The following is a 13,721-nucleotide window of genomic DNA, read 5'->3' on the forward strand; positions in this document are numbered from 1 at the left end:
TACATGTTAAACTCCGCCGCGTGCACTTTATTCTTATGCCTGCTGAAGTCAGGAGCCTGTAGTTCAATGGTTGTCGTTGTTTCATGTGTGTCATATTTGTTTTTCGTAGATTGTTTAGCCATAAATTAGACCGTTAATTGTCTCGTTTGAATGGCTTCAAATTTTCACGTGGTGGTCTTATGTGGCCGACTATATGGTGTGTTAAAGGCTATTCGGTTGCTTATGATTGATTGCATCCACTGCATTTTAACTATGGTGGATAATTTACTAATTGGCAATCACACCACATCTAACTTTGTTTTAATTTCTATGTTGTGTTTTGTATGCTGTAAATTTGTTTATCTTTTGTACGCATACCTACCCTTGAACCCTCTTTTCGGAAGCTGGAGCAAAAGCCCTTGATCCGCGATAAAAAAAAAATTAGAACTAATATAAGATAACTCTAATTTCAACTCTTAATCACAATCTAAATGAGACTCAAATACGGGTTCACCTCGAACTCTACGTCAAAAGGTGACTTAAATTGAAAGTTGAAGTCGAACTGTAATTCGGAACTTTATCTTTAAATGTGACTCAAACTCGAAGTTCAACTCGAAACTTGGTATGTGGTTGAGAGTTGTCTCATTGGCAATCATACCACATTTCTTTGTTTCTATATAAGGGTTTTGTTAATGCATTAAATATTTTTAATAAACTGTTTTGACATGATAAATGTGTAAACCTCAATGAATTATTATAAAACTTGTATAGGAGTTATTCTTTAAAGATCAAGATAAAAGCATATACAGAAAAACATGTTTTCTCCAGTTAACATGGTTAAGTGTATCGGTTAATGTACAGTCAGTCAACATAACGCTGTTACACTGACAGCAGAATTATCAGGCGAGACACAGGGTTAATAAGAATCTTTAGTTTATTTATAAATTTACAGCTTCCATTTGGGAACTAAGGAAAAAACTGCTGAACCAAATGGTTTGGGGATGTCTTTCCTATGTCCGAATTACTGTAAATGTTTCAGTATTTTTTTCTTAATTTTGTCTGTCTTTCCGCTTTTCCATATCAAATAACTGTGAACAACAACTTGAACTTTATTTGAACTTAACTTAATGGATAGCGGTACTCATCATAAGCGCATTACACAAACGACATATGGAAATCGGTCAAAAATAGAACATATTTGTTTCAAAATGGTCACGTGGTTTTACCTCGAAGTAGATAACCACATCAAAGAATAACATGACCACATCAAATGCTGAAACAAACACATCATGTAGTGTAAATTTTAAATCGTCAAATTTTGAAACATCATTACGTTATGTTAAAGCCATATAAAGAATTGACAAATCATCATTACGAAATAACAAAACCACATCATGTAATGAAACAACTACATTACGTTATGTCACATACACATCAAGTAATGTTAAAACCACATTGCCTAATGACATAACCACATTAAGAAATGGTAAAACCACATCGACCAATGACAGAACCATATTAAGTAATGACAAAACTATATAAAGTCAATACGAAACCATATCATGAAATATCGAAATATAATTATGTAATGACTTTTCCACATTGAGTTATATCAAAACATCATTACGTTATGTCAAAACCATATTATGTAAAGACAAACTGTCATCAAGTTATAATAGAGCAACATACCGTTATATCAGAGTTCCACATAAGACAGCTGTGCCGTTACATACGATCATCGCCCTGTACTGTTGTCAATCAAATGAAAGCACTTTCAGGTTTAAAAAGTTTATTACCTGTTAAAAGAAACATAATAATTAGATATAGGAAGATGTTGTGTGAGTGCCAATGAGTCAACTCTCCATCCAAAACATAATTTATAAAAGTAAACCATTATAGGTCAATGTACGGCCTTCAACACGGAGCCTTGACTTACACCGAACAAAAAGCTATAAAGGGCCCCACATTACTAGTGTAAAACCATTCAAACGCAAAAAAAAAAAAAACGGTCTAATCAATATAAAAAACGAGAAACGAGAAACACGTATAAATTACATAAACAAACGACCAGTACTGTACATCAGATTCCTAACTTAGGTCAGGTGCAAACATTTGCAGCGGGATTAAACGTTTTAATGGTACCAAACCTTCTCCTTTTTTCTGAAACAATAGCATAACATCACAACATAGAAAACCACACAATAAAATATCAATTGGAAGGCTTAACTCAATTAAAAAAACGTAAATTAACACACTATGAACGAATAAATTTGATCTGCGATACCTGAATGCAAATGCACAGTTAATAAAATATTAGGGACAAACATACAAGGCCAAAAAGCAAACAAAAAAGTCCAAACAAAGCCATGGCAAAACACCACCGCGAAATATTTAACCCTTCGAAAATAATCACGTTTGAAAAAAAAACGGTTTTTATAATATCTACAGTTAAATGAAAAATAACTTTGTCGTTTGAGGTATACTACTTATGTGTATAAAATTCTTCCAATAATTAGGAAAACCAAGAAAGTTGTGTCATATTAATACATAATTTAACACTAGATACATATTAGGGTGAATATCATCAATAAAATTATACAATTAGAGCTAGCTAAAACTTCCCTGTACAGATTTTTACAATCAGTTTGGTATCAAATGCTAAATTATTCAAGCAAACAGGATATGATTTGCACATGACAACGTGTAATTCGATGAGCTATTATCTCTTTTACAGATTACATAGCAGGCGCTAATAAGAAACACATCCAGCAAAACAAGAATCAAGAGCCACTAGAAGTTGATTATCGAACGGTCTCAAGTACAAACAATCTTTATGGTTGGGTTTTCGGTGATAAAAGTCTAACATGTGGCTGTACAGATAAATTTAGTATTGATGTAAAGATAACATTATTGTATCCTGAAATACCCGATAATGATAAAATATTCTTTGAGTTTGGTCTGATAACGATGATTGATTCCTTAAAATGGGACCGTCCCGTTATTATTGTCAGAGGCCAGAGATGTCTAAAAGATCCAGGAATATGTCTTTATGTAATAGATGACACATTGTCAGAACTGGAAGGTACTGATTTTGAACAGTTGTCGGAATATATCCGAGGCCAACTAACACTGGAACTTCATAAATCATTTTTTGTTCTTATGTCTAACAATAGATATATCTATTCATCAGATGTACTTCATATTTCTCCTGAAGAAAAACTTTGGCCAGTTTTTAAATTTTACAATACACACCTTATTAATATATCACAAACCATTATTTCCGAGACGAAAATAAGTTTTAACCGAACAACAGTTGACCCACATTTATTTGTTTCTAAAGACAACTATACGATTTCAAATTTTAAATTGCAGCCTAAATTAAGTTTGTCCGGATTTGATATTTGCATTATGCCCAGTGAAATTGTTTTCTTCCTTATTTCTACAATGTTTAGCTACATTTTGATATTTCCTGATAAATTTAAAGATACAATTTTTCAGTTATTATATGTAATTTCGTTTTTCATTTCAATTTTTCTTTGTATACCTCTTTTATTTTATTACATCTACATGAATTGGGCATTGCATTTGCTATTAGTATTAAGTACGTTGCTGGGAAATTTACTTTATGAGGTAAAATACAAAATTGCTAAGTCACGTCCTTTAGTGTATACTACGTTCACCATTATTTATTCTACGTACATTGCAGTCTTTCTTGAAGCGGTCAGGAAACTCTTTTATTGATGTTTTATTAAAAAAAACCTATATTTATGTATAACAGTATGAACATGAATAAAAACCGATCTACTATACATCGAAAACATGGAGAAAATAGAAGAGGTTAGATAGTCAACCACCATTTAAGAAACATTGTTTTTTGTAATATATATAAGGAAAATAAAATATACTAGATTAACTCGTTCGAAAAAGAACAAACGTTGTTATTGGTTAATAAAGAAACCCCAAATTTATTGTCATATAAATCAACTTATATTATTCGTGACTCAAACAAATAAAATAAAGTACACTATAAGTGATAAAAATAAAACATGTTAATTTATGAAAAATAAAATAATTCTACCGACTCTTACAGGTGCGAGAGTTATGATTTAACATTCCTACCAAATAGAAAATATATATATACTTATTTTTACAGATCTCCTTAAGCAAAAGAGAAATTTTATAGTAAACGGGACTTGATTTAAAACTTTGTTTACATGTGAGGAGAGATCTTTTGTTTTTGTATTCACATAAGGCTTTATAATAACGCCTGTTAAATTTGTATTCTTGTTTTTATTTGATTGTATTTAAATTGCTTACTGGTGTTATTTATTTTGTGTTTCTGTTCAACATGACCCTTATCTGGTAAAGATCTCTGGTGGCCTCTTCTCATGTTCGACGACACTGTTTTGACAGTGATGCATGTGGTTAGGGGAGAAGGCTGATGCTATCTTTAACTTTATAAACATATTCATGTTATCTATTTCAGAGTGATAAATAAGTTGTATGATCTAGTACATGGTTATTATATACGACATTTTATTATAACTTTGTAACCTTACACTCTCCTTAAAATGTTTAATATTAGTGCATGTATTTTTAATTATTTTTGTATTTATGTATCCAAATGATTGGTGTTATTTTCAGATGAATAAAAATATATAAAATAAATCATGTCAATATATTTCAGATTCTGTTTTTTTTAAGGTTATTACTAAGATTTAATCATTAAGCATTAAATCAATTTAATAAATTAAGATTATCGTCTGCTAAACTAGAGTTATCTTTTCTTTAATTTTGAAGGACTTGAGCGTCTTTTATTTACCTACATAATTTCGTAAGCGGTTTTCCCGCTTTTATTTGGTATAAAATTGCATGCTTTTCGTGATTTGTTCATTGCGTGATTTGAACTGAAGGAACACAAAATGGATGGGCTGATTCAGACATAAGATAAGTACATATGTTTTAGTGATAAATAGATATAGTTGTTGCAGTTGAATTTTCCGAATGATTTTATTTCTGTAATTTATAAAAGAATAATTTTATTTTATTAGAAAGTTGTTCTTGCAAATAGTTTGATTCTTAATTCAATGTATCGCTTACTTCGATAGCATTTATACTGACTAGACTATTATTCAATAGTTACATTTGTGCACACATATATTAATCATTGAATAGCATTAAATTTAAATGCTTTAATACAGGTGATATATTTGTTTTGATTGTAATGTATGAGCGATATTCTTTAAACAGGTAATTACATGTTTGTAGTGTAAGCCGTGCTAACATTTACATGCCCGCTAATGTTTAATTTGTTCCACGTACATCTTTTATAAGTTTTTCAATTTGCGGATAATTAAATAAGCTTGGTAATTTAACTAACCGTTTATAACGACGTTATATTTGGTTTGAAGGAACATTGCACTTGTTTTAATTGTGTTTTGTTACCAACTTCAGTTGTTTAATGCATTCAAATGTATTAATTTTATTTAAGACAACGTAGTGGGTTATATGTGGTATTTCATTTATCTAAATCGAATGATTGAATAAGAAGTTGAATTTATATTTTGAAAGATGAATGGGCTTTTAAGACTTGATGTATGTAGCTAATCTGTTTTTATAATAATAGTTTATAACAATGCCAAGAGATAGAAGCAGGCGTCGTCGGCAGGACCCGGTTGGAGATTTCGTCTTAGAATGGCTACCAGGGAACAACTTCAACCACCATTTAGGAATGAGAGAAGGCGTCCCAAAGTTGATATTGATGAAGATGCCCCCGTAGTAAGAAGACGGAGTGTTGATGGACCTCAACTAGTTGCCTTGCAACCAGATGTAGAATTCAAGAGATTGAACCTGAATTAGCTGCCTTAGGTGAGGTTATTGAAGTTTTTGATGAACATCTAATGTTGCCTGTTTTTAATGAGGTTGTTTTATTGATAAGTCAAAAGCTTAAGGAATTTTGAATATATTGATTTGTCCCTTATGCATTCACAACAATTTCAACAGTCAAACAAATGAAAACACCATTGGCATTAATGACGGTATGCTGGTTATACAAAATAAAGTTAGGAAAAACCATACTGTTAATTCTATTGAGGATTGGACTGATTGTTTTATTGCTTATGCCCAGGTCCTTATTGAAAGGTATCCTGGAAAAGCAAGTGAACTTTTCTCATATATGTCAATAATAAGGGATGCAGCGGCTGATCATCCTGTTGAAAAATGGTATTATGACCAACAATTTCGTTTGAGAGTATCGAGGGATCATACTGAAAAATGGTCATCCATAGATGGTTTTTTGTGGTTGCGTATTTTAACTAACAATACTCAAAAACAACAGCAGACTAATGTTGGTTATAAATGCTGAGATTTTAATTTTAAAGGTTTTTGCAATAAACGCAATTGCAAATACAGGCATGCATGTCTCAAATGTGGTTTTAATCCTCCTGCTTTACGATGTCGTGGCTTTATGGACAATGAAGGTAATACTGGTCCATCTAGGTTTAAGAGAAATAACATATCACCTTTTGTTAACAACTCTGCTAATAGACAAAACCCAAAAGGAGGTTGTCAGCAAAGATAATTTATAATTTTTCAGAACTACATCCAGACCAGTTTAAAATTTGGGACCTAGGAACATCTCCGGTTAATGTAAATGAACTCTCTAAGCTTCTGGAACTATATCATGATAAACAAAGCGCTGTTGAACTTTTGAATGGACTTAAATATGGTTTTAAAATTGATTAGGTCATAGACGTCCATGTGAATATAGAAATTTGTTGTCTGTTTTAAAAAACCCTATTGAAGCTCAAAAGAAGTTGAATAATGAGATATCATTAGGTCGAATGGAAGGCCCATTCAAACATAAACCTATTTCAAATCTTCGGTGCTCTCCTATTGGTTTAGTTCCTAAGAAAACTGGTGGACTTAGATTGATAACTTATTTGTCTTACTTCCGATCAATGATTTTATTGATACTTAGTTTACCAAGGTCATTTATTCATCATTTGACAATGCAGTCAAAATTGTTAAACAAATGGGGAATTCGGCTTTAATGGCAAAAATGAATATTAAATCGGCATTTCCTTTACTTAAATGTTATCCTGGTGATTTTGATTTTCTAGGCATCAAACTAAAACGTCTTTACTATATCCAAAAAAATAATGCCCATGGGATGTTCTATTAGTTGTGCTACATTAAAAAAAAATTCAACCTTTTTGCATTGGTCAGTTAAAATTAAACGCATTCTGAAAATCTGGATCATTATCTTGATGATTTTATATTTGTTGGAGAAGCTCATAAAGATGACTTTGAAAATCTTATGACTGCATTTTCAAAAGTTTGTTCAAACTTGGAAGTTCCTATAGCAAAAAAAAAAAAAAAATAACAAGGTTATTGCACAAAACTGGAATGTATAGGTTTGTTAATTTATTCAGATGAGATGTTGGTTAGAATACCAGTGTGGTAAACTTAAAGATCAGTTAAATTGGGTATTGGCGTCTATATGGCTTTTTTTTTAAATGTTAAAAAATCTCATCATTTTATAAAATTGACCAAAGGAATACGACATCATTTGCATATGTGGCAATATTTTTATAAAGAATTTAATGGCTATACATATATCCACGATTTAGATTGGGTTTAAAATGCTGATTTACATTTGTATACTGACAGTGCAGGTGGTCATTCACTGGTTTGTGCAGCTTATTTAAATGGGCCATGGGCAATTTTACAATGGCCATAATTGGGACAAAGTTTTATTAAGTGACATTACTTATTTGGAAATTATACCTATTGCTTTGGCAATCTATTTATGGAAAGAAAGGTTTACGAATAAGAAGATAATTTTTCATTGTGATAATATGGCTGTTGTTACAATTTGAAATTCAAAATCTTCAAAAAAAAAAAAAAACAGGGTTATGTTTTTGTTAAGAAAAATAGTTTTGTGGACATTGTTATTTAATTTTCAATTTAAAGCGTTGCATATTTTTTCAAAATACAATTTTATTGCTGATGCTTTATCTCGTGGACAGGTGAAGAAGTTCAGAGAAGTAACAAGCAACGCCGACCCGACGCCACAGACTATTCCACACGAATTCCTAGATCTTTTGTTATAGAAGCTTCAAAATTGTGAATTATTCAATTTTTAAGTACCAGAAATGTTTATGAAAATGCATTGCATTCGTCAATATGTTCAGGATGGAATATTCTATTCCCCTTAGTTGGCCACCAAGTAACAGACAAATTATTGGTTATATTGGGTTTTTTGTCACTAAATCATTATTCATCATTACAATTAGATCATATATATCTGGAATAAGTTACAAATTAAAAATTCAAGGGAATGAAGATTTAACTAAATCATACAGAAACTTTTGGGTGGTTGTGATAGACTTTACAACTCTTAAGATCTTCGGGAACCTTTGACTTGATATTTTGATTAGATTAAATGTGGCTTTGAGGCACGTGTGCTCTTCTTATTATGAAACAATATTGTTTCTAACAGCATTTAACTTGGCTTGCTGCACTTTTACGTGTGAGTGAATTTGCCTTTACAACGAATGTTATGCAAGAGCATGTTTTACATAGGCGGGATGTTAATATTGACCTTCTTAAATCAGCTGTTTATTACGATAAATTTTTTGTTCAAAAACTGATCAAAAAGGGAGATCCACTACTTTAGTTGTAAAAAATAAATAAAAATGAATCAAATGAGATTTGTCCTCTACAAAGTTTGAAAGCCTTTTTGCAAATAAGACCTGGAAATGATGGTCCTCATTTTTGCCATATAAATGGGAAATCATTGACAATATTTCAGTTTCAGACTGTTTTAAACAAAGGAGGGGGGGGGGGGTAGATCTTACCTACACAAAGTTTAGGGCAAGGCTATTAAACATACTGATTTTGATGATATCCATCCAACTCTTTTCGCTGATGATGGCGAATCTGTCATATATTGGCAATGACATTTTTATTAATGCTATTCAGTCAGCATTAGAGTTGTTTACTAAGTATCCAAACAGATTTTTATATCCAGATGAATTTTAAACTGTTTAAAGTTGCAAGCCATCATGTATGGACACATGAAGTTGTATGTCAGTTGAATAATTTATTTCAGTTGTTAAACGCATGCATCAAGTTGAACAGCTCTGTTGAATATACAACAGTTTTGTTGTTAGTTGTAAATACATAGTTGAATAAATTTTTTGTTGTGCACGTTGTTTATATTTGTACTCTTGTATAGTAAAGTTGATTACTTCATTGATCCTTTGTATGGTAAAGTTGATTACTTCATTGATCCTTTGTATAGTAAAGTTGATTACTTCGTTGATCTCTTGTATAGTAAAGTTGATTACTTCGTTGATCTGTTGTATAGTAAAGTTGATTACTTCGTTGATCTGTTGTATAGTAAAGTTGATTACTTTGTTGATCTGTTGTATAGTAAAGTTAATTACTTCTTTGAACTGTTGTATAGTAAAGTTGATTACTTTGTTGATCTGTTGTATAGTAAAGTTGATTACTTTGTTGATCTGTTGTATAGTAAAGTTGATTATTTTGTTGATCTGTTGTATAGTAAAGTTGATTACTTTATTGATCTGTTGTATAGTAAAGTTGATTACTTTGTTGATCTTTTGTATAATAAAGTTGATTACTTTGTTGATCTGTTGTATAATAAAGTTGATTACTTCTTTGATCTGTTGTATAGTTTGAGTGATATACGTCGTTGAACTGTTGTATAATATAGTTGATATACTTCGTTGAACTGTTGTTTAGTATAGTTGATATACTTCGTTGAACTGTTGTATAGTATAGTTGATATACTTCGTTGAACTGTTGTATAGTATAGTTGATATACTTCGTTGAACTGTTGTATAGTATAGTTGATATACTTCGTTGAACTAATGTTTAGTTGTTAAACTCCGTTCAATTAATATGCTTTGTGTGTTAAAGTTAATTTTTTGTCATGGATTGATAAATTATGTTTGGCGATGCTTACAAACAAGTTTGCTAGCATTTGGCTGAATTTATTACAGTTGGCGTCTGGTAGCCCAGTTGCCATTTGGAGAAAACATATGACGGTTGCCCTTCTATGTTTTTATCTTGGACATTAATGAGACATTGTCGATGAATGCAAATTCATAGGCCGGTTGATATATAGTTGAACTGTCCTAATAAATCCATGACAAAAAATTGCCAAAATTCAAACTTACTATTTGTTGTTTTTTATTATGATAATTATTTAGTTTGTCTTACAACTTATCTTCATTTGTATAACGAAGGTAATCTGGAGTCATTGGAAATATTGCGAGTGATTTCAGTGGATTTGGGTTATCTTTTATCTGGTATATCGAATTCCTAAATTTATATCTGTTGGTTTCTTTCGAATATTTAATAATAAGATTTAATCATTAAGCATTAAATCAATTTAATAAATTAAGATTATCGTCTGCTAAACTAGAGTTATCTTTTCTTTAATTTTGAAGGACTTGAGCGTCTTTTATTTACCTACATAATTTCGTAAGCGGTTTTCCCGCTTTTATTTGGTATAAAATTGCATGCTTTTCGTGATTTGTTCATTGCGTGATTTGAACTGAAGGAACACAAAACCCACCCTATCCCACCCTTGAGAATATTTTCTGCTCTCTGTTGTATATTTTCAGATATCGTTAAAGAAGCGTCATGGATTGGACAGAATATGAACTGAATATATTGATTTACTGAATGGCTGAATTTATTACAGTTGGCGTCTGGTAGCCCAGTTGCCATTTGGAGAAAACATATGACGGTTGCCCTTCTATGTTTTTATCTTGGACATTAATGAGACATTGTCGATGAATGCAAATTCATAGGCCGGTTGATATATAGTTGAACTGTCCTAATAAATCCATGACAAAAAATTGCCAAAATTCAAACTTACTATTTGTTGTTTTTTATTATGATAATTATTTAGTTTTGTCTTACAACTTATCTTCATTTGTATAACGAAGGTAATCTGGAGTCATTGGAAATATTGCGAGTGATTTCAATGGATTTGGGTTATCTTTTATCTGGTATATCGAATTCCTAAATTTATATCTGTTGGTTTCTTTCGAATATTTAATAAACATTGTGACTTAGATTGAGAGTTGTCTCATTGGCACTCAGACCACCTCTGCTGATTTTTATATGTATTATACTCTATTATGAGTCCAGTCATTTGTACTAATGACTGCTTTATAAAGGAACCATTGATTTATATTCTTGACTAAAAATGATAAAGTTATCAATTAGAAATCAAAATGCATAATGCATATGTTGCAAATATGTTTTGAAATAAAGTGACGAGGATCTACATGTTCTATCAAAAGTTTACCATAGCCTCCTTCTTGTCACCCGAAAAAAACGACTCAAAAAGGTTTATCCGACCTAGCTACTATTTCTTGAGTGTAAAAACACTCAAAATGATAAAGGATATTTTTGTGTTACCTTTGTAATGTTACATTGCAACCTAATTTTACACAAGAAAGCATCCGATTTATTTTATTTTCATATTCACCATGATTTGGAACATTACAGTGTCCGTCACTTTAATTCTTTCCCTTGCCCAAAACGATTAGATTGTTGTTTTTTTTTTTGTTTTTTTTTTTAGTTCTCTGCATGAACTGTTTGTTTCTTTGTGATATGTAATACGGTTATTTCGGTTACGGATATTTCGGAATAACCAAATGCTATGATAGAATGAATTCAAATTAGAAAAGTGTGACCATCATGAATTAAGAAAAAAATTATATTGTTACTCCTATTATATGCATTTTTGATTCTTTTATTTTTATTTTTTTGGCATGTTCGAATCCAATATTATAAAAATGATTGTATCCAGTTAGTGAGAAATGAAATTTAAAGATTTACATGTATTTATTCTTATGTTTATTTTTGATAATCTGGTACATGATCATTTTGTTTGTGTTACTTAAAGAACATTATATTACAATAGAAAACAATCCTATCAATTATTGCATTTGACTGTCTGTCTGAAAATCTGGAGACGACACAGCATAACAAAAACAATAATTAATTTCATTTTTTTCAATTTCGTAGTAACATTGTACATTCCATCGATTATAATTCGTGTCGGTTGATGTCCACAATATAAGCAAAACATATATGTGCAAAAATAGATGACATGGGTGCCTTTTACTTTGAACCGCTGGTCAACTATAAAAAAAAACAATGGTTTTGTAAAGTACACGTACTTGAAGAAAATTGCATATTACAAAATCTGTAAAAGGACTTCGTACAAAGAAGTTGTTTGGGAGGCAAGCTAACTAATCGGAGCTTCCGGTCATCAACAAAAAGATTGTAGCAAGCTGGAGTAGAAGAGACTAGCTATTTGTTAGACAATCGGAACGTAGACTCATACTTTTCCGTCACTAATAACTTCGCCAGTTACATAAAAGACAAACTGCACACTAATGTTAAACAGGAACATATATATTATATTTGATATTCCCATTGTTGATTAAAAAAAAGCGTTCTCCGAGAAACAAAAAGCATATATCTTTAACAAATTGAAGAGGTTGGGGATTTTAAAATAAATTTCATACCCGGGTAAATCTTATAAAAATAATTAATGCCAAGACGGGAAAATGTCGATAAGTCATACTAGCAATAGATGTAAAGATAACAACGACCGATAAAATCTACCCACCGCCAACAAAAATAGCAATGCCTGAACCCTTAGCTCAAAAATAAGAGAAAGGGTGTCTAAAGAAAGTATGCTCCTTGCAACTGTCATACAACCAAATCATGATAAAACTGATATACTCACAATTCGGGCACTATAGTTGTTCTGCATGTTTTCAATTTACATTACGAAACAGTTAAAACTGTTCAACTTTAAAACATAGATCAAGATAACGACCAAAATCTTCGCAAGGGATCAACAGGGCAATCTGCACATGCACGTCAGTCGTGCAAAATGGACTACATTTGTAGAATTTCAAAGAAAATAAAATAATCCAAATAGGTATAAATACTTGTTATACAAATATCTTAATATTCAATATGATATCGCTATAAATATATATGCGTATTACATTATAATCATTGTACCTTTGATAACTATTTTCACCACTGGATCGATGCCACTGTTGGTGGACGTTTTGTTCCCGAGGATATCACCAGCCCAGTAGTCAGCACTTCGGTGGTGACATGAATATCAAATTATATGGTCAATTTCATAAATTTCTGTTACAAACTTTGAATTTTTTTTTTAAAACTAAGGATTTTCTTTTCCCAGGAATGGAATAACTTATTTGGCCCAATGTTTTGGAATTTTGGGTCCTCAACGTTCTTCAACTTTGCACTTATTTGGCTTTATAACTTTTTTGATCTGAGCGTCATTGATGAGTCTTGTGTAGACGAAGCGCACGTCTGTCGTATTAAATTATAATCCTGATACATTTAATAACTAAATGAATTGAACAGATATGTCGTTGCTTTCAGTTTCTAATTACACATTTTTCCATTAAAAGGTCATAGTAGTTATGTTGTTCAGGTAAGAACAATCAGCGAACTTCAAACATAATGATTCATTTAAGATCTTGTATGACAAAATGCAGAAAACTAGCATTCCCACAAAGACAACACTACAATCGGAAGAGGACAAAATTATTGACACATCACACCAATTTGTTAAATATAGACTATTTCCGAAAAGAATCCGTGGTGAGCCAACAACATTCAATATAAAATTTACAAGTTTT

The 13,721-nt window shown here is 31.2% G+C and overlaps 1 long non-coding RNA gene across 1 annotated transcript; it reads left to right on the plus strand.

Annotated features, from left to right (window-relative positions):
* Positions 1-5,340: 5,340 nt before the first annotated feature.
* Positions 5,341-10,893, plus strand: LOC143070525 (uncharacterized). The gene is made up of 2 exons (XR_012976564.1): positions 5,341-5,847; positions 10,638-10,893. It is a non-coding gene; the product is annotated as an uncharacterized LOC143070525 (long non-coding RNA).
* The last annotated feature ends 2,828 nt before the right edge of the window (positions 10,894-13,721 follow it).

The sequence above is a fragment of the Mytilus galloprovincialis genome, chromosome 4 (genome assembly GCF_965363235.1).
Source record: "Mytilus galloprovincialis chromosome 4, xbMytGall1.hap1.1, whole genome shotgun sequence".
Taxonomy (NCBI): domain Eukaryota; kingdom Metazoa; phylum Mollusca; class Bivalvia; order Mytilida; family Mytilidae; genus Mytilus; species Mytilus galloprovincialis.